At 44.3% G+C, this 22,493-nt stretch overlaps 1 non-coding gene across 1 annotated transcript; it reads right to left on the bottom strand.

Annotated features, from left to right (window-relative positions):
* Positions 1 to 10,102: 10,102 nt before the first annotated feature.
* LOC120095507 (U6 spliceosomal RNA) lies at positions 10,103 to 10,208 on the bottom strand. Its single transcript, XR_005490961.1, has one exon. It is a non-coding gene; the product is annotated as a U6 spliceosomal RNA (small nuclear RNA).
* Between the last annotated feature and the right edge of the window lie 12,285 nt (positions 10,209 to 22,493).

The following is a 22,493-nucleotide window of genomic DNA, read 5'->3' as shown; positions in this document are numbered from 1 at the left end:
TGTTGGCCTGGAAACTGGAAAGGGGAATAACAATCGAAATGTAAATAAGAAATACTCAAGTTAATAAAGATAAAAAAAAAAAAGAGAGAGAGAGAGAAAAAAGAAGTGTCATATACACTTGCCCACAGCCTGATCTTATGGAGATATTTTCTCAACTGAAGTTCCCTCCTCACAAATGACTGTAGTTTGTGTGACATTGACACAAAACTCTCCAACATAGGGATGGAGTCACTGTGGAGACAGCAGGCAGGTCTCTAGAGTGTTCACCAAAAGAGAGCAAGGTGCCTGGAAAGACACGAGATGCCTAACATTTAGCCTGTTGCTTATAGGAGTCCATCACTATTACTAAGGTTGTGGAATGTTACTCAGCCGGGCCTCTGAGATCCCACAGGGGCACATTTCCTTCCAGTTCTGTGTTCAGTGATGTCAATATGGCAGTCTGAATTCATCCATGTTGGGGATGTTAGACCAAAACCAACAAACAAACAGCTTAGTGCTGTATAAAATGGTCCTCTGACACATAGTTCAGTGATATACCCATATCCCTGGGAGAAAAGGTGCTACTGTCCCTGCTGTGGGTTCCTCACCTGTCTGCCTTACTATAGCATAAGCCAGACTCACAGGAGCGAGGAGAGGAGATAGATGAAGCTGCAGAAGACAGTGGCAAGAAGTAAGTTCAGCTGAGCTGAGGGACATGATAAGCTCTACTTCAAGGGGGCTCAGACATTCTTGGTTCATTCTGGTGGTTGTAGGGGGATTAAACCTTAGCTTGAGTAAGGACACCTTAGCACCAGGAACAATAAGAGGCTAATGTTTCTGTCACTTGGCTCCTCTACATATTGATGCCTTGTAAGAATACAGAAGTGCAGCAGTGACCTCTACAGTGTCCCAGAGTCTGGTGTATATAAAAGAGTGAGACTCACGACCTTGAACTTCCTTGTTATAAGCATGGAGTTATTCAGACTTCTCTGATCAGAAAACCTGAAGTAAAACACCCACTCAAATCTGTGGTTTTTTTTTTTTTTAAATGAAAACCTGATGCCACAAATGGAAAATTCTACACCATGATATCTTGTTATGGGAACAAAGCTGTTAAAAAATATTGCATAAAAGAACAAAAAGACACATTGGAAAGCAGACAGCATCTTCCACAAGTGGTGCTGGTCAAGTGGGATAGTTACATGCAGAAGAATGAAATTAGGTCTTTATCTCTCACTCTGCACAAAACACAACTGCAAATGGATCAAGGACCTCAGCGTAAGTCCTGATACCCTAAATCTGATAGAAAAGTAAGTAGGGAACACGCTGGAATTCATTGGCATAGGAAAGAAGTTTCTGGACAGTCATTAAGACCAACAATTAATAAACAGGACTCATAAAACTAAAACCTTTGATCGAGCAAAGAACACTATCATTCTATTAGCTATATATCCAATAGAGGGTTAGCATCTAGAATACACATGAATTAAAAAGACAAACATTAACATCAGGAAAATAAAAACCTAATTAGAAGATGAGGCATGAAAATAAAGTTTTCAGAAGACCAAGTTCATATGGCTGAGAAACATTTAAAACAATGTTCAGCATCTTTAATCATCAGGAACAAACTAAAGGTACTATGAGATTTCATTTTACCCTAGTTGGATGGCCGTGGCAAAAAAAGAAACACAGACAAATACTAGTGTGGATGTGGGAAAGGGAAACACTGCTGGTGAGAGTGCAAACTAGTTCAAACACTGGACATCAGTGCGGAGGTTCCTGACAAAGCGGCCATATGTCTACCTCACCATCCAGCTGCCACTCTACCTCAAAGACTGTATCCTTCTACAGTAGGAGCTGTTCATTCATGCACATTCCTGTCCTAGTCTAACAGCCAGGGGATGGGAACAGCCCAGATGTTCATCAACTCATGAAAGGACAAGTGAAACGTGGTTCATTTACACAGTGGAGTATGATTCAGCTAGTAAGAAAAATGCAAATAAACAATCGAGTCGAGCTGGAGACAATCATTCTGATTGAGATAACTTAGACCTAGAAAGGTAAGTGCTACATGATCTGTAGGTATTAGTTTTGAAGTTTCGGATATTCACACTTCATTTGGAATACCCACAGAGCTCAGCAAACTAGTAAGATGGCATGAGCCAGGGGTGAAGGAAAGAAAATCAGAATGCACTGCTATAAAGAGTTAACAGGTAATTATGAAACAGAAAGGGTTAAATTTGGGTGGGAGAGGAGAGGGTATGGTATTGCAGGGGGTGAGAGAGGGATAAATTATATTCAAGACCTTTTGAAAATGTAATACAGAAACTTGCTACTGTAGAAGTGCACACACACACACAAACACACACACATAGATACACACTCAGACATAAACACACACTCACACATACACACACTTAGACACAGTCACACACAGTCACATACACATACAAACTCACTCTCTCAATACACACTTATTCATACACATTCACAAACACTCATATAGACACTCAAACATACACTCTCATACATAGTCACACACATACACTCATATACACATACACATACATACATACTCACTCTCTTACACACACATAATACTCATTCACAAATACACACACACACTTGCACATACACATTCACACACACACAGTCACACACAGTCACATACACATAGAAAACTCAACTCACTCTCACACACACTCATTCATACACACTTACACACACTCATACAGAAGCTCAAACATATACTTTCATACATAGTCACACACATACACTCATACACACATACATAGTCTCTCTCTCTCTCTCACACACACACACACACACACACATACATACATACTCACTCACACATACACACACACTCGCACACGGAGATAAAACAAGTTACCCAGCAATGCCCATACTAGACACAAGATGGTAACAAAAAGCTCAGTGCTGGGAATGGGAATGCATTGCTTCATTTGGAGCTGTTGACCAGTGAGTTCCTATAACCCAACCCCAATCTTTACTGGCTATTGCCCAGTCTCTTGGTTCCCTTCCAGAACTCAGCCAGGAGACCCTACTGATGAAGACACTGTGTACTTGAGTTGTAGAACATAGAGAAATCAAACTGATCCTGACCTGGAATCTCAGGGATTTTCAGGGAAGATGGGGTGGGAAGACTGTACAGAGGAGATGGTTGGCTACAAGAAGACAGCGTTTTCTGAACACAGCAGGCAGTTGCACAAAACTCACCGTGGGTTTGACAGCATCTACAAGACCTATGCAAGCCAAAGTCAGACAAAATCCCAGCATGGAGGAGGAGGGAAGCACAAAGTCCTCTGTAGTGTAGGGTCCATGATATCCAGAACTAAATAGTATGCAAAAGCAAAGAGTGTTTTATTCTGCAGAAGTCCAACATGCTGGGGTCTCCCATTACCAAATGGGAGCCCCAATGAGTTCCAAGGCCCCATTTAAAGCACATTAGGGGAATACCAGGGAGGGGTAGGTGACCTCAATTTTAATCTTTGGCTCTATCTCTAGAACCATTGCTGGGGTATGGGGGCCTGGTAACTGTTGCTGGGGAAATCTGAAAACAGCTGCTGACCATTGTCCTTGCCTCAGATCAGATGGTGGGGTAGCTTCTGAGGCCTGGACTTGGCTGGACTTGGCCAGTTCTTGGACACAGATTTAGGCCTAGTCTCCTGAACTGCCATTTTGAAGCCTGTCATAGAGTCATTCTAGCCTGTCTCAGTGGGGTTCACTACAAGTTCCTGCCTTGGCTTCTGTAGTTCAACCAATTTATGTTTATTGCCAACTAGCTTACAAATAAGTGAGACTTTGGCTTTGACAATTACGGGGGTCACCCCTAATCTCCTTTTCTTTTTTTTTTTTTTTTTTTTTTTTTTTTTGGTTCTTTTTTTTCGGAGCTGGGGACCGAACCCAGGGCCTTGCGCTTCCTAGGTAAGCGCTCTACCACTGAGCTAAATCCCCAGCCCCTAATCTCCTTTTCTAATGGTGACCTGGCTACCCCCACAGTGGCGTACCTCAGGTACTTGCTGGTTTTCCTGACCGTGTGCTCACAGTTTCTCTCCCCTCCTGGCAGCTTCCTCCTCTTCTTTTCTTCTTTTTATTTTTCCCACCTGATCTCTCCTTTCTCCTTTCTCTTCTCCACCCCCAGCCAGGTAACTCAAAACCTACACACCTCTAATCCCTCCAGTAATTGGCTGTAGCCAAATTTATTTAACCAATAGTTTTAACTTAAGGAACAAGGTTTGCACAACAAAAGCTTGTAAATGTGAGAATTTACTCATAGGCCTAGACCTTCCCTTCTGGTACAGAATTTAGCACTGCAATGCATAGCAACAGACCAAACCTCAACAGACTTTCCTCAGTGAAGGACAATAATCTTTATTCTAAATGAACCCTCTCCTACCCCTGAGATGTTTTGGTTAGTTTTATCATAGCAACAGAAAGTTGCATAGGACAAAGGCTATTTGGAATATTTGTGTGTGTATAATGGCATATCTGATGACCGGGACTCAAAATTAAACATGAATCTCATGTAAGTTTCATGTATGACTTGCCCAAGAGAAATTGTATATAATATTCTTAACAATTTTATTTCAGGCACCAACATTTTGTGGTATGAGAAAATTTCAATTGTGGTGTCCTGTCTAGTTTTAAGAACTTTAAGCTTTGGAACAGTCTGGGTTTTAGATATCCAAATCAAGGAATCATATCCTGCATTTGGCCTAGGACGAATACCTACAGGATGTGAACTCAGGCCCATATGCTGCAAGAAATGGTCACATCTTTTTTCTGAACGAAGTGCCTCCTGGGTTATGACAGAAGTCTTGGAGTGGCATTGCAGGCAGGATGCTGTTTTTCCTAACAAGGTACACTCCTGCTTGATACTGGCAAATGCTAGGTGACTGCCTGGGTATTTGCTGAGCTCAGCATCTTATCCTCCACGTCCTGCTTCAGGCCTCTATTCTCAGGCTGCACTGTAGATCTTAATCCACTGAATTGTACAGATGCCAGGATTGCTCTCCATCAGCCTGCACATCTGGTTAGATTCATGTTCTCGAGAGTGACTTGTGTATCTCCAACATCTGTCAGCCCTATCTACTCTTCAATTGCTCTTGGGGCATTTGGAGGGGAAGCTTGCACCGAGACTCGCACACTTGCACGGAAACAGCATCACAAGCTAAAGCACATTCAGAGAGTTGTTAAAGTTAGTGGGGTTGGTTTTTTTTTTTAAATATTTATTGCCAAGCTGTTGAGTGATCATAAAATAAGCGTCCAGCTGATGGCTCTCTTTGGTCTTGTGCTGCCATATGTCTTTTTGCTGGAGTGTATGGTGCCTGTTAGGGCTCAAAACATCGGAAGAAGTTGAGGGGAGGGTAAAACAGGAGGGCACCAGGTCCCTCGAGACCACTGACTTACTTGATGCAAACACCTGTCTTATTTTATGTAGACTGCCTCATGAGTGTTATAGTTAAAAACAAAACAAGGCAGGGGTTGTTATACCTGCAGCCACAAAGCATCAGAAGGCTCCAAATAGAGCCTTCCAAAGATTAGCTTTGATGTGTAGGATGTGGAGAACTGGGATTCTTCCAAAGCCCACTATGGGCACTGGTCTTGTTTAACTTTCTTTCTATCTATCTATCTATCTATCTATCTATCTATCTATCTATCTATCTATCTATCTATTTTAAATGACTCAGACAAGCAAGCAGCATGGAAACTTTAAACTAGCAGATGGCCAAGAGATAACCAGAAAGTATTCTGTCATGTTGATGGGCTAATTTGTAGGAAGACCTTAGAGGCTAAGTTCATGGGCAAGAACATGGCAGACTTGGTAATGAACTGAGGCAGAGCCAGGGACAGAAGACTGACTTTTCTGGGCTGAGGCTTCAGGGGAGTAAGTTTCTGAGTGCTGTCAGAACTACCTGGAATATCTTGTACAGCACTGGATGACCATGGGTGACAAGATTGAGACTGACTACTGTTGCCTGAGAGATCTTCGTGTCTCCAGGCTACTTTCTCTTTTTCAGTGATGACCAGTGGTTTCTGGCAATCTTAACCAGTGATTTCATGGCAATCCCAGGTTTGTGAGATGCTAATTCGCATCTGTGCCTCTAACAGTTTCTGAAGAACTCTTCCACCAGCATGATGTGGGAGATTGGGTTTTCACCCACACAGACTCTACTTCCTCCTTTGCTTCATAGACATTCTTCATTCTTATGCCACCATGACCTGGCTACTTTTCCCAGTCCTGACCTCTGCTTCCTTGTGTGAGCATTACCTGGTGTGAACTCCCTGGTCTGTGGGGTTGGTCACAGCTCTCTCTGTGAGGTGATCTCCTAGGTGTTAGCTCCATCTTGCCCCTGCATCTCAGAAGACACACATAGTAAGTGAGGTCATGGTGGGTACATGTTGGTTGAACCTGCTCATGCTTTGCCTTGACCCCCACTTACCCTTCACACCTCAGATGTTAGAAGTTGAGTGAATCTGGTTGGCTCAAACCCACTCTGAACACTAGGGTGATGGATCCTATTTGGCTTTTAGTGTCTGGCTGCTCCTTAGTTTGGTAATGGACCTTTCATTTTATGGCAAGGAGCTCTTTGAAGACTTCTCCAAGTACTTCTGTGACATTTCTTAAAGGTGCTTGTTATAGTTTGGTTGTAAAATGTCCCCCTTAGCCTCATGTGTTTGAACACCTGGTCTTCAGCTGGTGACAATGTTTTGAGATGTTATGGAAACTGAGACAGAGAGCCTAGCTGGCAGCTGTAGGTCATTGCCAGGACCATCAGAGTTACAGCCAAGCACTCATTTCTGGCCTTTTCCTCTCTGTTTCCTGATCTGTCAAGATGTGAAGAATCTTTGCAGCAAGCTCCCATCATCAAGGACTACAATGTTTGGCCTGTTGTCCCTTCTCTTCCACAAAGGGACTGTAGCCTTTGTCATGAGTCCACATTATCCCCTCTTTCTTAAGTTGTTTCTGTCAGAGATTTTGTCACAGTGACAAGAAAGTAAGCAACTCAAATAGACAGAATGTGGCTCTCCTCACAAGAGAGGGGGAGGCTTTAAAGGAAGCTGATAAGGAAATAAGCAGAGCAGAAAGATGGGGTAGAAACTAGGTGATGTCATGCATCCTCGAGGCACGCTAGACGTCAGTCTGGACTCTTTATATGGGTGAACAACATAAATTTGTAACTAACTTTCAAAAACAACAATGTTATATGATTCATCCAAACATATAAGCAATACAAATATTCCCGGAGATGATCTAAGATTACATCCCTTTTGTGCACACACAAGTTCCTTATTTTGTCCCTGGATCACTCCAGCAGCTATGAGGCTGGGTCCTCTGACCTGAGTCTAGTCTCTCATTGGCACTTGTGAAAGATGTTACCTATGCTCAGTCACCATGCGTCTGTCTCCTTTCACCTTTCAGGGTAGCTCTCCCACTTGGCTCTATTCCTGAATTCTTTCTCCTCCCGGATGTCCCACCTCCCATTTCCTGCTAAGCCATAGGATATAGGTTTTTTTAATTGACAGGCGACAATTGACATCCATACAATACACAAGATATTCTCTCTATGGCCAGTCAATGGACTTTCTGCTTGGATTCCACACCCCACCTCTAGTCTTTCTCCTCCTCCCCTCCCTCCCCAAACACATTTCAGCCTAGGCCATTTTGGGGAAATCTCAGGTTGAGGCAGATCCCCTACTCTTATAAATCCCTGTCTCTCTTGAAGTGTGCCATGGAAATCATGATGAATTATATTTTAATTGTGTCTCACCTAGAAAGTCTATCTCATTAGATATAGTGGACTAAGGCAGTGTAGGGTCCATACAGGAAAGAAGACAGAACTGTTGAATGACAACATTTCTTTTCAGAGCTAATCATGCAAGCCAAAGTGAAGAATAAAAGTATGTAAGAGAGTCCAGATGAAGATTTATCCAAGCTGATGTTGTTAGCTCCCCTCCCCCATGTGCCCCTGCATATTCTGTAGCAGAATTTCATTTGCCAGACGGTTTGTCTGACCTCAGTTTAATTCTAACACACTCCATGTTCAAGAGAAGTTACTGGCTTCATCCCTGACAAAGGAAAACATTACATCCAGACACAAACACAGCTTACCAAACTCCTGGCTTTGAGGACTGTCAGATGTTTGACCCAGCTCTCTTTGGAACTGAAGAAGGCCGAGTCCAAAGGCCTTTTCCGCTCAGCTTTGTTTCCTAGTCATCCCTCGTATATATCCTCAGGGGAAAGGCAACTTCCTGCGAACCCCACAAGTTGTCTTAGACAGTGAACAGGTTTCCAATCCCACCTAAGGAGCTGAATGTAAATGGCCATGGAAACGCCCCAGCCTAGGTTTTTCTTACAATCAACAAGCACAGGCAGTTTAGAGGGAAATGTTCTCAGGAACAAACCACAGTGGGACTTCTGCAGATCCGAAGACCCTTTGCTTGTCTCAAGACAGTAGCTGCAGAATTGTTCAATACTTTGGTGGGCTTTGGGACTTCAGGGAACCCCAATATATACTCAGCTACATAAGTCAAATCCCCAACTTGTTCAACAGGCAGGCTGTGAAGCTGTAGGGCTAGCCATGCTCAGTACTCCTTAGTGTGATTCTTCTGGAATTCATAGAGATCCTGGTCAAGGTCTGCTATGCCTTCTCCTTCATCCTCCACAACACCAGAAGCCACCTGGAGTAGTCCCTGAGGATGTAAATCCTCAGAAGCAATGCTACCTACTCCACAGTGGCCTATCTCATTATCCCTACACTTTAAGCTCACAGGACTTTCTGTCTTTCCTCATAGCTATTTGGGACTGTGACACTTTGCCTAACCTCTAAACTAGGGGACGAAGAAGTCCTAGCTGCTTTCTAATGGTGCTATCACACCCCCAGCCCCAGTTCCTTCTATGTCTGCTTCTCCCCAGGACTCCTAAGGGACAGACAACGAGTTTAGCTATAAGCCCTTGTATCCCTCTGAGTTTGAGCTTTAGGGTAATTTCTAGATAATTGCTAAGGTAACTGTTTGACTTCACCCTTTCTCTGCAGCCCAGTAAAATCCTAAATTAATTTCATTTCGATTCTCACATTTGCCACCACTCAGTTAAACCTAATCTTATTAATGGGAACTCTGACGGCTGATTGGATCTTGACTTAACCAGGAAAACAAGACAACTGATATTCTTGTGTTTTCGTTGATACTTTTTATATTTCCCAGACCTTAAGAAAACATAGGGAGAAGGCAGGACAAAGGCATGGCTCTCTAAAATTGAACTGCAGTAGAATGTGGCTGAGGCCGGGGGCTTTAGGAGGGAGAATCAGACCTCATGAGCGAGAGAAAAGAAAATATCCTTTGCTCTTTTGGGCAGAGTATAAGGTTGGAAAACCCTAAATCTAGGTGTTGAAAATCAGCTATTTCCTGTAATCTACACCAGTCCATACTTTTGGGGGAAAAAAAAGCATTCTTTCAGTTACAGAAGTAACATATTCATTGTGGAGAAAATATCAGAAAACCAGAAGAACTAAAATTTCCCATAGATTTATCTCCATAGGTAAACATGGAGACTAGTTTCCATGCAGCTCTAAGACTCCAATTTACCCATAGCATCTTTCATGTTTCCTCTCTACTTCCTTTCAAAAACTGGAGCTGAAATCACACAGCTTTGTAAAGTTTTCAGGTCAGGATTGCTTCCTTTCTTTGTTGTTGTGCGATAGGGCCACCACATAGCACAGGTTGACCTCAAACTCACCATGCCCCTGCCTCTGCTTCCTAACAGCTGGGATTACAGCAAGCTCACCCAGGCTTGGATTCTGGGAACTTTTCTTCCTTCCTTCCTTCCTCCCCCGTACCCCCTCCCCCTCCCCCCTCTCTCTCATTTAATATAGGACAACGTTTAATTGGGGCTGCCTTACAGGTTCAGAGATTCAGTCCATTATGTTCCAAGGTGGGAACATGGCAGCATCCAGGCAGGCAATGCTGTATGTAGGAGGATGAGAGTTCTACATCTTCTTCTGAAGGCTGCTAGCAGAATTGTGGCTTCCGGGCAGCTAGGATGAGGGTTTTAAAGCCCACACCCACAGTGACACACCTACTCCAATACTGCCACACAAAAAATAAGGAACGCTTCACTAATTTGCGTGTCAGCCTTGCACAGAGGCCATGCTAGTCTTCTCTGTATCGTTCCAGTTTTAGTACATGCGCCGCCAAGCGAGCGCCAGGGAGCTTTTCTTAAACAGGGGCTGAAGAGGCGTCTCAGTGGCTCTGAGTGCTTGCTGCACTTCAGGGGATGGGGAGTGCGGGTTCCAGCACTCACAACGAGAGGCCTAATAGCCACTAATAACGCCGGTTCAGGGAGATCCGACACTATTTTTTGAGAAGCAGCCCTCTCACATGAATATAATTAAAATATTAATCAATCTTTTAAAACAAGAAAGTGCTATTTGCTAGCAGAGTTCTAAGCTCGCCGTAAGTAACAAATGTTTTTATAAGTCAACATCCTTGAAGTCTTTTGCTAGTCCATTTCTGGCTTTCTGGTGCTCTGCAGTGTAGAACTCCTGAAAATGTCGGTGGATGTAGGTGCTTCGCCTAACTCCGTGGAAGATGAAAGCCAAGAGACATGTAGTAAGGCTCGACTGTTTCCTCAGACACATTCTTAATTTAAGTCAGAAATTCAAACAGGTAGGTGTAAAAATAGTTTTAATTCAGTGGCTTTATTTGATTACAGAGAAGGTTGACTATCTCCAAATCCAAATATTGCTATTTGTACCCCTGCTCTCCATTTATCAATAGTAAAGTGTAGTTTTAAAATTCATTATCTATTAATTTAATTTTTCTATAGTGAACACAAATGTCAATTAGCTTTAGAGATGGGGCTATGTCTCAGTAAATCCATTCCAAATTGACAGGCGGAAAATGAAAAATGCACTTAACACGGTTGTTTCACCGTTGCGGCTCAGCCTAGAAGAGAAAACGCAGGTTAACCAGGAGGTAGACAAAACCAACACACGCCTGCTTTGCTGTAAAGGACTGGATGACTGGGGGAAACCACGGGCATAGCCTTTCTCTTCTTTCACACAGCATGCCACTCATCTCAATTACTAACAAGTATGCACTTTAGGTAAAACATACAACTTTCCCACTAAGCTCCTGGCAATGTACTTAAATACACTGCCACGCTATTAGCCGAACTACCAGTATGTTTTCTTGGCATGATTAACATTGGGGAGATTTTTTAATTTCGAGAGTATTTTGAATTCTCTTCCTCCTCTTCCTCCTCTTCCTCCTCTTCCCCCTCCTCTCCTCCCCTTCTCCTTCCTCCTCCCCCCCTTTCCCCTTTCTCCCCCCTTCCTCCCTCCCCTTCTTTCTTCTTTTTGGATTTTGAGAAAATGGATCTTATACTTTAGAAATGATTTTTCTTGGTTTTCGCTTTTTCCTTATTTTACACTTATTGCTCCTTTCTGCTCTCTTATTTATTGAGCTCTCAAATCCTTCCTAGAGCTCCATGTGGGGGCTTTCTCTCGTGCAAGACTTCCACAGCCCTTGATTTGACCTCTGTCCTGGGTGCTTCACATACCTGCACTTTCTTCTAGTGGTTTTTTCAAAATTCCTCTTCGTCCCTGAGACCTACCTGTCGCCAACGGTAAGTGCCCTGTCATAAGCCATCTCTTTTCTTTCCCTCTGCTTCCCTGGATCTCTCCCTTTGATTGGCACATACTTGCTTCTGAGTGAACAACATAGATTACCTATTTCCTGTTACTCCCAGCAGCCTATGAATTCCATGGCAGCAGAGATTTTAATATACTTCGTTCACCACTTTTGGCTCACAGGAGGGGTTGGGTGAGTACACGTCTAGTGTACATATGAAATGGTTCAGGAACCTCAGAGTCTTGGCTCCTCCACTAAGAACAATCTTATGCCCTCCACTTTTAACTACATGTTTTACCTGGTTCTGAGACATGCCTAAGAATCTTCCATTGTTTCCGGGGCTGGCAAGAGCTATGAAAGGATAAGGATCCCAAAAACCCGAGCCTTTCCTGCAGGGGACAGTAGAACTCGGATTGCTTCAATTGAATATATGCAAGGTTAAAGAAAAGTTTAGGGAAAACCAGGCTGGAGAGAGGGATCGCTGGCTAAGAGCGTTTGCTGCTCTTGCAGAGGACCCAAGTTCAGTTCACAGCACCCAATCCAGGAAACTCACACCACCAGCTCCAAGGGATCTGACAGACTCCTCTATCTTCTAAGAGTTCCCAACACACATGCACGCACTCACACCCCTACCTAAATTTATTTTTTAAAAGTTTAGGGGGAAGATGTCAAAATAGAAAGTTAAAGCACCATTCAATTTTATATAGTAGCTTTTCCTCAAGGGCCTATGGGACATATTCTTCTATGTGTCGTTTGTATGTCTGTGTATGAATAAAACACAGAAAATCCCTAGGTTGTGGTGATCAGGCACTGAGTTTGGGGGTGTTTATTATACAGCTCTTTGGGCAGCTAACTGATACAGGATAATCAGAGGAAAACAAGATCTTGAACCGATTGCCAGGTGAGTGATGTATCAGGAATCAACAGAGGCTGCAGAGCTCGCTAGGACTCTCCAGAAGCCAAAAGGAAGAAGCTGCTTTCACCTGGGCTGACTAGACGTTGGATCCAAGGCTTACAATGTGAACTGTTGGTGGGAAGGGAGAGGAATGCGGGCAACTGCATTACGGCCCCGGTCCTTGCGACTCCACACGGGCTTTGCTCTGTAGCCGTGCAGTTGCCTTCTCGCCTCAGTGTGAGTTGACCTAGAGATGCAATGCTAAGCTATAGCATGCCATTGCTGAGTTTCTGCATGAAGAGGGTGCGCTCGCATGCTTCCTGTTAAATTTCTGGTGGGAAGGGTCTGATATTGAAATAGGACACATTTGCTTCTTGGCCAAGTAGGAAGCCAAGAGATGTCGCAGCATGGAAATACAACTAAGTTCTTCCAACTCACAGATGTCTCAGAACGGGTGTTTGTTTTCAGTCACTGAAATCATGGTTAGTTTGTTACACAGCATTACTTTAGCTGCTGACTGCTACAAGAAGGATGACCCAGAAAGGAGAGAACAGAGTTTCTTTTGGTGTGCTCATGACGCCTATTCTTGGAGTCTCTTCTGAGTAGAAGTATTTGATGTGCTTATTTTCTTTATCATTGAGAAGATTTAAGGCCTTCTGGTAATCTATTGAAAGCACAAATTTTCAGTCCAGTTGTCAAGGTTACTAAATCAGGCACCCTGGGGGTAGAGGCCCAGGTATTTGTTTTATCACGTGACTCCAGAATCTACCAGAGAGGTAAAGCTAGTGGGCTCTCTACAACAGTTACCTCAGGGGCATTTCAGGACACAGACCACACTCACCTCTCATGCTCTGCTTTAACTGGTCTAAGTTGAGATCCTGGTTTTCTACTTGGTTCAATGCCTGTTCAGGTGATTCTGAAAACGGTCAAAGGTGAAGTCCATAGTAAGTTTCTGGTGGAAGCTGGGTATGAAGACAGTTTTGTAATAATAATAATAATAATAGTCGTGACCCTTGAGGCAACTGAAGTGAGAATTTGGCCCATTCATTCCATCACACTCATCCATCTAAACATCATTCATGCCTTTAATATGACATATTTAACTTTCTTTTCTTTTCTTTTTTTTTTTTTTTTTGGAGCTGGGGACCGAACCCAGGGCCTTGCGCATGCTAGGCAAGCGCTCTACCACTGAGCTAAATCCCCAACCCCCATATTTAACTTTCTGATGTGTCTTACCATATATTGCTCTAGTGGCCTCGAATACCTCCCCCTATGTAGTTGCCTTGTCAACCATTATTTCAGCGTCAAACCCCTTTTTTGTCCTTACAGTCTAGTATGTTGACTGCCATCACATGCAGATTCTGTTCTCTATGAGAGCTGGTAATCGTTTTCTCATATGCAGGAAACCAGGAACATCCATTTAGTCTTCATCTCTAGGAGCATCTAAACCTTGGTGCACAGAGGGAGAGCTTCAGGTACACAGTGGAGTGATGCATTCATCCCACGGCTTCTGTTTACGGCTGTCTCTGTCAGCTTGGTATTGCTGTGGCTGTTCATAAGGGGACCAGTTTATTTTGGCTCTGGGTTATAGAATTTTAAAGTTCAAGGCCAGTGGGTTTGGTGCTTTGGGGGCCTGTGGTGAGGTAGGGATGATTGTGTGGTGGAGTGCAGCTTCTCATCTCAGGGTGTCTAGAGAGGTATGTGTGCTCATGTGAGCCTGCATGTGCCTGTGTATTTTGTACCCCTGTAGGGATTCCCCTGTGACCTAACTCGTATCTACAATGCTTCCTCTCTTAGAGTTCCCACCATCTCCTAACGGTATGTTAGGCTAGGACCATGCTGTGACACATGGCCCCACAGGTGTGGTTTAGATCCGAACTGCAGCAATGGGCTGTCCATCTGATCAATGTTCTATGTATATATTTTATTACTGATTCCTCCCATATCCAAATACCCCATTAAAAGGAGCCTGGGTCAAGGCTCTCTTGACCATCCTTCATTCTGCTTATCTCTCTCTCCCTTCCATCAACTGCCACCTGTGATGCCCACTGATGGATTCCTAAGTCTTTCAGTCAGTCCTTTCTGCAGGCTTTGGGCTGAGTTTCTAATGGCTGACTAAAGAGATGGTTCTCAGGGATTCTAAGAACAAGAAATCCCCCCCGTGTCTGAAGGCCTACCTCTGCTTTTCTGATTTCCAATACTCTCGTCAGAAGCACTACCACCTGGTTGGTGACTCTAAGCACCTGGTTCCCCCAACAATGGCTCTTCGGCCTCCTTCCATGAGCTTGTATCAAAGCTCTACCTGCATTCTTGTCACTGCTGATCAAGTCTTTACTGAGATCCATGTTTCTTGTAGCAGGTTGGGACCCAACCCCTTTTACCCTGTCTTCAGCCTTTTTCACTCTCCCCATTAGCAGAATTACCCTATTGGAGGAAACTGCGGGCCCAATGGTTTTCTTCCTTAGAACCTCTCAGTCTGTGTTAGGTCCTCCTCCTTTGGGGTGGTCATGGAAAATGGAGTGACCCTTGCCATTGGTCATCTCGGCCCAATCTGTGTGACAGATGCTACTTGCCCTTGTTGGGTTGCCTATTTCATCAGCCTCTCAGGCTAGAAGCCCCCAGGGTTTTGGGTAAGAACACCTGAGAAAGGTCATCTTTCTGACCCCAATTATTCTGTAAGCTCCTGAAGGGCAAAGGTTAACTCTTTGCTTTAACTACACTTCTCTGCTGCACTTAGCATAAAGCCAGGTAACAGGAGTCCCCCCTGCAAAGCCTTCCAGATGAGTGGGCCTGGGAAAGACAAACAGAAGAATATCTCAGTCAGTGTAGCCGGGCTGCTTTCAGGCGGCTGAGGCCCAGGGAAGAAACACAGTGCTGAAGGCTCACACTGCTCAGAGAAGCCACCGGTTCCAGTACTATGCAACACATGTTCTACTCACCAAATGGTGGGCTTTTTCTTCCCACGGGGACTGGTTTGGACCAGAACAGGCTGTGCTAATGGGAAGACTCCTTGATGTTCATGCTCTTGTGTTTCCGGCCATTGAAGCATCCGATTACCAGGCTCCCTCCTCGCTCTTCGTTGCTCATGATTCTCATATGTTCGGGGGTCTGTTTTCAAGTCCCCCACCCGTAGCCTCTGCTCTGCACAGCTATAAAAAAAAAAAAACCAACAACAACAACGGAGAGCCTTTCATCTCGTCGCCAGCAACAGTCTTGCTTCCTTGATCACTGGGCTCGCTGGTCTCTGAACTGAGGCCAAACTGTCTGTCTACACGGGATCCCTCCTCTCCCCAGCAGCGATCAGTCTCCCAGGTGTGGTGGATGATTAGCGCAGAGGAAGGAGCCATGTACACTGTGATTAGCACGGCAATAATGGTGAGGTTAATAAGAAGAAGAATCCGGTGCTGACAGCGCACGTGGGCTTGCACAGACCCAAGGACGAGCCTGTGCAGCCCAGATGCCGAGTTTTCCTTCTTTCTGCAGCAATAGTCTGTATTGTAAGAGTGAGCATTCTGTGTGGAACCCCTGGAAAACTAGGGACACATAAGGGAGGTCAATATACATTAACCACAATTCTGCAGTGCACGGACAAGCGCTGCTAATACTTTTGGCTTTTATTCTCTCCCTTCAAACACAGATTTAGGGAGTTGAAGAGATGGCTCAGTGGCTAAGAACATAACATGTTTTTATCATAACAGCAGACATCAAATTAAGGCATTATTTGATTATTATTATTTAAATATATTGGCTATAGGCATCTTTCACTATACATATATATTAAAATATTCAAGTGGTTTGCGAAGGGATGCATTTCATAATTTCATAATGTGCCATCATAAGGACCTTCTTACAAGACTTCACCCTGTGGCTTGTTTTAAGGGAGTTCCACATCCATGATAAGTAGTTTACAATGACCTGTAATTCAGCTCTGGGAGATCTGATGGCTTTTTCTAGCATTCTCTGGCACCTGCACATACATGGCACATGCATGACACATTAATACATACATATATATATATATATATATATATATATATATATATCTCACTGGGAAGAGAGAATTTCAGTTGAAGAATTGCCTCCATCAGTATCAGTGAAGGCATGTCTGTGGAATGTTTTCCTTTTTGTTATTTTTATTTTTACATTATAATTACAACATTTATCCCTTCTCATTATTCCCTTTAAACCCTCCCATATGCCCTCCCTGTTCTCCTTCAGACACAAGGCCTCATTTATCACTCTTTGTTATTGCATACATATGTATGTCTATGTGTATATTACTCATTGACATAGAAGAGCCCAGCTCACTGTGGGCGGCGCCATCCTTAGGCTGGTGGGCCTCCGCTATATAAGAGAAATAGTCGTGCAACTCAGTATACAATGTTCATCCATGGTCTCTGCTTCAGTTCCTTCCTATCTCCAAGTCCCTGCTAGAGTTCCTGCCTCCAGTTCCCTTACTGATGGATTACAAAGTATAAGATGAAATTAACCCTTTCATTCTCAGACTAGTTTTGGTTAGTGTTTTTATAACAACAGACTTTAAATTAAGGAATTATTTAAATATATTGGCTATAGATGTCTCTCTCTATATATCTTTGATTATGCAAAGTAATGTGTTTCATAATCCCATAATGTGCCATCACAAGGACTCTCTTACAAGACTTCAGCTTGTGGCTTATTTGACGCTGTACAGAAATGTATATCCAGTGATGAGTCAGGCTGTTTATTAGTGAGTATGTCTGTGTGCTGGAGCTGAGCTTTATCCTTAGGAAAATAGTCTAGGCTATGGGGCAAGGGACAGAACAAGGCCAGGTGGCCACAGACACAGACATCTATCAAGAGCAGAGCTAATGAAGTGCACTTTCCCACATCCTTAAGTCGCACCGCTAGGTAAAAAAGGACAGGTAAGCAGAGCCTATGGCTCTTGGTGTGGCTACAGGAGAATGGGCCAATAGGCAGGCTTTCCCTTTTCTTGACTATATGACTTTGTGTTACTTATATATCTTCCTGGGACTTGGATATCATGTACAGAAAATGAAGAGTCCTAATGGACTCTAGAAGACTCTAGAAGGTTTATTCTCTCTCTCTCTCTCTCTCTCTCTCTCTCTCTCTCTCTCTCTCTGTGAGTGTGTGTGTGTGTGTGTGTGTGTGTGTGTGTGTAATGTGAATTTATGCACACTTGTTGGGGTATAGTTAGGGGTGCATTTGTATATGAAAATATGTTCATCTGTGCAAATACATGGGGGCGGGGGTCAGAAGTCTACACTGAATATCTTCCTCCATTACTTCTCAGTCTTATCTTTGGATGGAGGGTCTCTCAATGAACCTGGATCTCTTTGCTTTGTCTGGACTGGTTGGCCAATGAGCCTCTGGAGCTACCTGTCTTCCTGTTACCCCCCATGCTGGAGTTGCATAAAAGCGCCACACCTGGCTTTTATGTGGGTGCTGGAGGTCAGACCTCGGGTCTGCATGCTCGAAATGGCAAGGCTGTCACCCTGCCCTGCACCGTGTCCCCAGGCTGTGCGTTCATTCTCACCATTTCTCTATGTCCATGTTTTGCATATCGTTAATGGATTTTAATAAAATGTTCTCTCTCTTGTGCTCCAGGATGGATCTAAGTCATAGCCCACTGGTAAGTATCCTAAGTAACTCACTTGTGCATCATGGGGTTATTGAAACAGTCGCTGTGGAAAAAGGTTGGTGCAAAAACAACATCCCCATTTCTGTGCAGATAGAAAACGCTCCCCGAGGCATCACCCTGCCTCCCTGCCAGCCTGACCTTTGTTGCCCTTCCAAAAGCATGCCCCGACCTTGCGAGAATGATCAGCACCTGCTCTACTCCCTGAGGCTGACTACTAATTCCTTGGTGCGAGTTGATCTCTAAAACCAAATTTCTGTCCAGATATAGACATGTCGATGATACCCTCATTGCAAACTAGAAAAAAGTAGCAACAACCGTGAAGTAAGGAGTCTTTTATTTATGTGTTTATGTATGTTGCCTATGTGAGTGTTTTGTCTGCATCTGCACACCATAAGGGTGTTGGATTCCACCGGACTATAGTTACAGATGCTGAGAGCTGCCACGTGGGTGCTAGGATTTGAACTCAGGACCTCTGGAAGAACAGCCATCACTCATAACTGCTGAGCCATCTCTCCCGCCCTGTAGTGAGGGGGAGGTTTAACTGAAAACCCAGGATGGCAAAGGATTCTAGAATGTGAACCAGCGAGTCCTATCAAGCCACACCATCAGGCTTTTTGTTCTGGCTGTAGGAAGACAACGGGGCTTTTGCATCTCCTTCCTTTCTCTCCCCCCACCATCCCCACCCCGAGAGTAGACTGGGCCAAATAGCACTTGGTTCCATAGCTGAGACTTCATCCCGTGAAGCCGCTGTGGAAACGTAGGAAGGTTGCAAAGATGGACGCTGCCCATGGCTGGGAGAAGAGTCTTTCAGTTCAGAATGAAGTTCACAGGCGTGTCCACTGGGCTATGCAGATATATGTAAATATACTGGCTTTTAGAGCCCCACTGAAGTATCTACTTGGCCCTCAAACTCACGCTCCTATCGCGTGGCTAGCTGCCAAATTGGCACTTCGCATTGCTGCCCGGATAGTGCTTAAGGAACCCTTTCCTCCCTTTTCTTTTTCAAGTTGATGAGTGCTGGCTTGTATTTGCACACTAAGGCTCAACATCTTGCGGTAACAGCCTTTCTGGCTGCATTCCCACAGCCCTTGCTTGGCGGAGACAGGGAGTTCTTGTGGCCAGGAAGGCCTGGGAACACACGCAGAAGCTTAAGCGCATAATTTGGACTTTGACTCCAGGTGAGGCAGGTGACTTTGGAGGTCAGGCGAGGATGAAGGGTACATGCGAACGAACTGCGCCGTGGCTCTTTCTTCTACTACTGTTTTTATGGAGAAGTCCAGATGGAAGACGCATGCGCCAGTGTTAGCTGCTTAAATAATGCTTACGTTAGCCGTCCGTTTGGTCGCCTCGGCATCAACTCATCCACAAATTCCCACTTCATGTTTATTGTCTGCCCGACATTTTCAGAGTTCCGTTTGGTTTTAAAGATACAAAGATGACTAATATTTGGCCTCTCCTTTCAAAACACTCACTTAAAAGAGATGCGGTGGTCTAAAGTAGGGTCTTGCTATATAAATAGTCTGGCATCAAATTATAATCCTTCCGTCTCCCCCCTCCCACCCCCGCCAGATGCTGTGATTATAAGCATTGTCACACCACACCTGGAGGCTAAAAAAAAAAATTTTTTTTTTTTTTGCCTGAATGCGATTGTTTTTGTGTAGTCTGAATACACAGAACATCTTTCTGATGGATAAAGCCTGTTTGGCTGAGGAGGCGAACACAGTTTTGAAGTTATAATTACCCATGCAACATCGTCTCTTAAGGGAGCAAACCCTCCAGCATCTTCCTCAGGAAGTCTTTCCTTACCTCCTTGGAGGTTTGACATTTGTCCAGATGATTTGGTGACCTGGCGGGGAAGACAATGGATGACAGGTGACATTTGTGTTGTTAAGGGGCAGACACAAAAACATAGTCATGCCCATAGCTCCAGGTTTTCTTCCACACTCAGTCCAGTCTGCCCCGCTAAAGGACAATATCCACAGCGCTGTGCAGAGAAAACTCAGGTTAAGGGTCTGTGGGACTCCTGGGTAGGTCAATCAAGTAACAGGAATCTCAGGAGCTCAACAAAAGGGACTGGGCAAGTTACCTTTAAGAGAGAGACCATTTGCATTTTCCTGAACAAACAGCCATTCCGTTGCTTACCTCAGTTCCATTTACCGCATTTCTCCCATCTATCTACCTTTTCTGAGGTCTTCTTATGGTTAGCTTTGAACGGAGCTGTTTGGGCATCCCGGGTAATGCAGAAAGACAGGTGCCCTCCCATCTGAAACCGTCTGATGCTCTGGTTTCTGCATCCGTTCCCTTCTATCCTACCCTGTCCTTTCTACTGGCAGTCTTCCCACCCGCCCTGTGTGCACTTGGGCTCACCAAACACTTCTTCATTGATCGAGCCTCTGCCCTAATTGGATCAATCATTAATCGCCTTGCCTTCAGTTGTTCCCTGCAGGGCTTTAAATAATGGAGGGACTTAGGCTGCTCTAAAAGCAGCTTAGGGGACTTGCAGTAGGCACCAACTGTGTAGCTGCAGTGTGTTCTGAGCCTTGACAAAATATTTGTATTTTCAAGCCTGATTTTCTCTGTCCCTGGAGAGGTTTCCATTCAGGGCAAGGGAGGGGAAAAAAAATAGGAAGGCAGGATTTTCCTTCTGTTCTGGCTCCTGAGTGCAAGCTGGAAAGGGCCATTGTGGACCCCGACACCTGACTCAGGCTGTTCCTCCCTCCCTGGTGAGCTAGGCAGGGATCTAGGACAGTGGACATAAGACTCTGGAATTGAACTGGAGGGAGGGAGTTCAAACAGGCCTCAGAAGGATGTGAGGAGTGAGTCTATGGGATGTACTTCCTCAGGCCCCCAGGAGGCTCCATTTAGTTCTGGATGAGGAAATAGGTAAGCCCCATCATCCTCCTGTGTATCAATAGGACTGAGAGCTACCCTAAGATGCTGTTCTTGGAGACGAGCTAGGTCTTTGGTGGGCTTGAGCCCGAGCCCCGCCTTTATCCAGTGCCATTCCTTCCATATATCTATATCTATCTATATCTATAATCTCTCATCTATCTATATGTATGTATATATAATTTTTGTCATATCTGGGGCAAAATTTCAAAAATTGAATTACTTCAATTAAATAATGTTTCTGTCTTGGGATCCTTCACTTTGTGGGTACAATAATCATATGTTTGAGTTACTTAATGGATGGCCATAGCTGAGCTGTTGTTCTTGTCTGTGGGAAGGCACGTCTGTCAATGCAGGAAAGCACAAAGACCCAGGTTCTGGCTCTCCTCCCCTACGGTTGAAGCCTGGCTCCTCTAAGAGCTCAGCAGTGATGGACTCTGGAGGAGAGACTCGCCGGATCCAATATCATTCACAACCCAAAGAAACACCAGAGCATAGTCATTGGCAGTGACAGATCTTTGTCACAGCAACTGGGAAACACATAGGACGTGTGATTGGCACCTTCTGTCCCTGTGGAAGAAACGGTACAACAAGACAGCATCAGAGTGAGAAAGCTGCCTGCCCAGTATAGAGCCGGAGCTGAGGAAGTGGGTCAGTCAGAGACCCTTCTCCTCGTTGTGTGCTGGAGGAGGCAGTGCCAGCGTATGCCTCCAGCTCTTTTCTTTGGGGTTTTTAAGACTGACCAATCATAGTGCCAACTGGAACTTACTAAGTCAAATACTCATATCCAAAGTGTCCATAGCTGGGAATGATTCTTCTCTTTCTACCTGGTATTTTGTCTGTGATTCAAGCCTCTGCTCAGCGTTTTCAAAGTGTGGTTTGTATACATAATTTCTTCCTCTCATTTTCTGATCATTCTTTTAGAGGGCAGGGGTCAAGGTAATGAACAGTGGATGACAACTTACCATAATTACCAATAAGATTCAATTTTTCCTCATTCAAGAATCGCAGAGCAGAGGTGATTGTATTCACATGCCTGTGGCTTAGCTGGAAGTGTTGTAATAACATAGCTTTATTTATTCATTCCATACGTATTCATTGGGCACCCATTGTGCGATAGGTTTTGTTGTAGATTGAGGAAGCAGGGCAGCAAGAGTCTTGCCTTTGTGAACCTGCATTCTAGTAAGGCAACTGAAAATACAGAGACAGACAAGTGGATACATTATAATGGCAGGTAGAGGTAGAATAGGATCCAGTTACGAGAACAGGACAGAAACAGACCATGGACAGTATTACTTCAATAACTTACTCTTTGAGAAGGTGACATCTGAACTGAGACTTGTGCGACGAGAAAGAACGAGCCATTCAAATAGCCCAGAAAAGAACATTCCAGGGAAAGTGGAAGCAGCTGGGGTAAAGAGGCAACATATT

Source organism: Rattus norvegicus, chromosome 10 (genome assembly GCF_036323735.1).
Source record: "Rattus norvegicus strain BN/NHsdMcwi chromosome 10, GRCr8, whole genome shotgun sequence".
NCBI lineage: Eukaryota > Metazoa > Chordata > Mammalia > Rodentia > Muridae > Rattus > Rattus norvegicus.
This window is presented reverse-complemented; position numbering and strand designations above follow the sequence as displayed.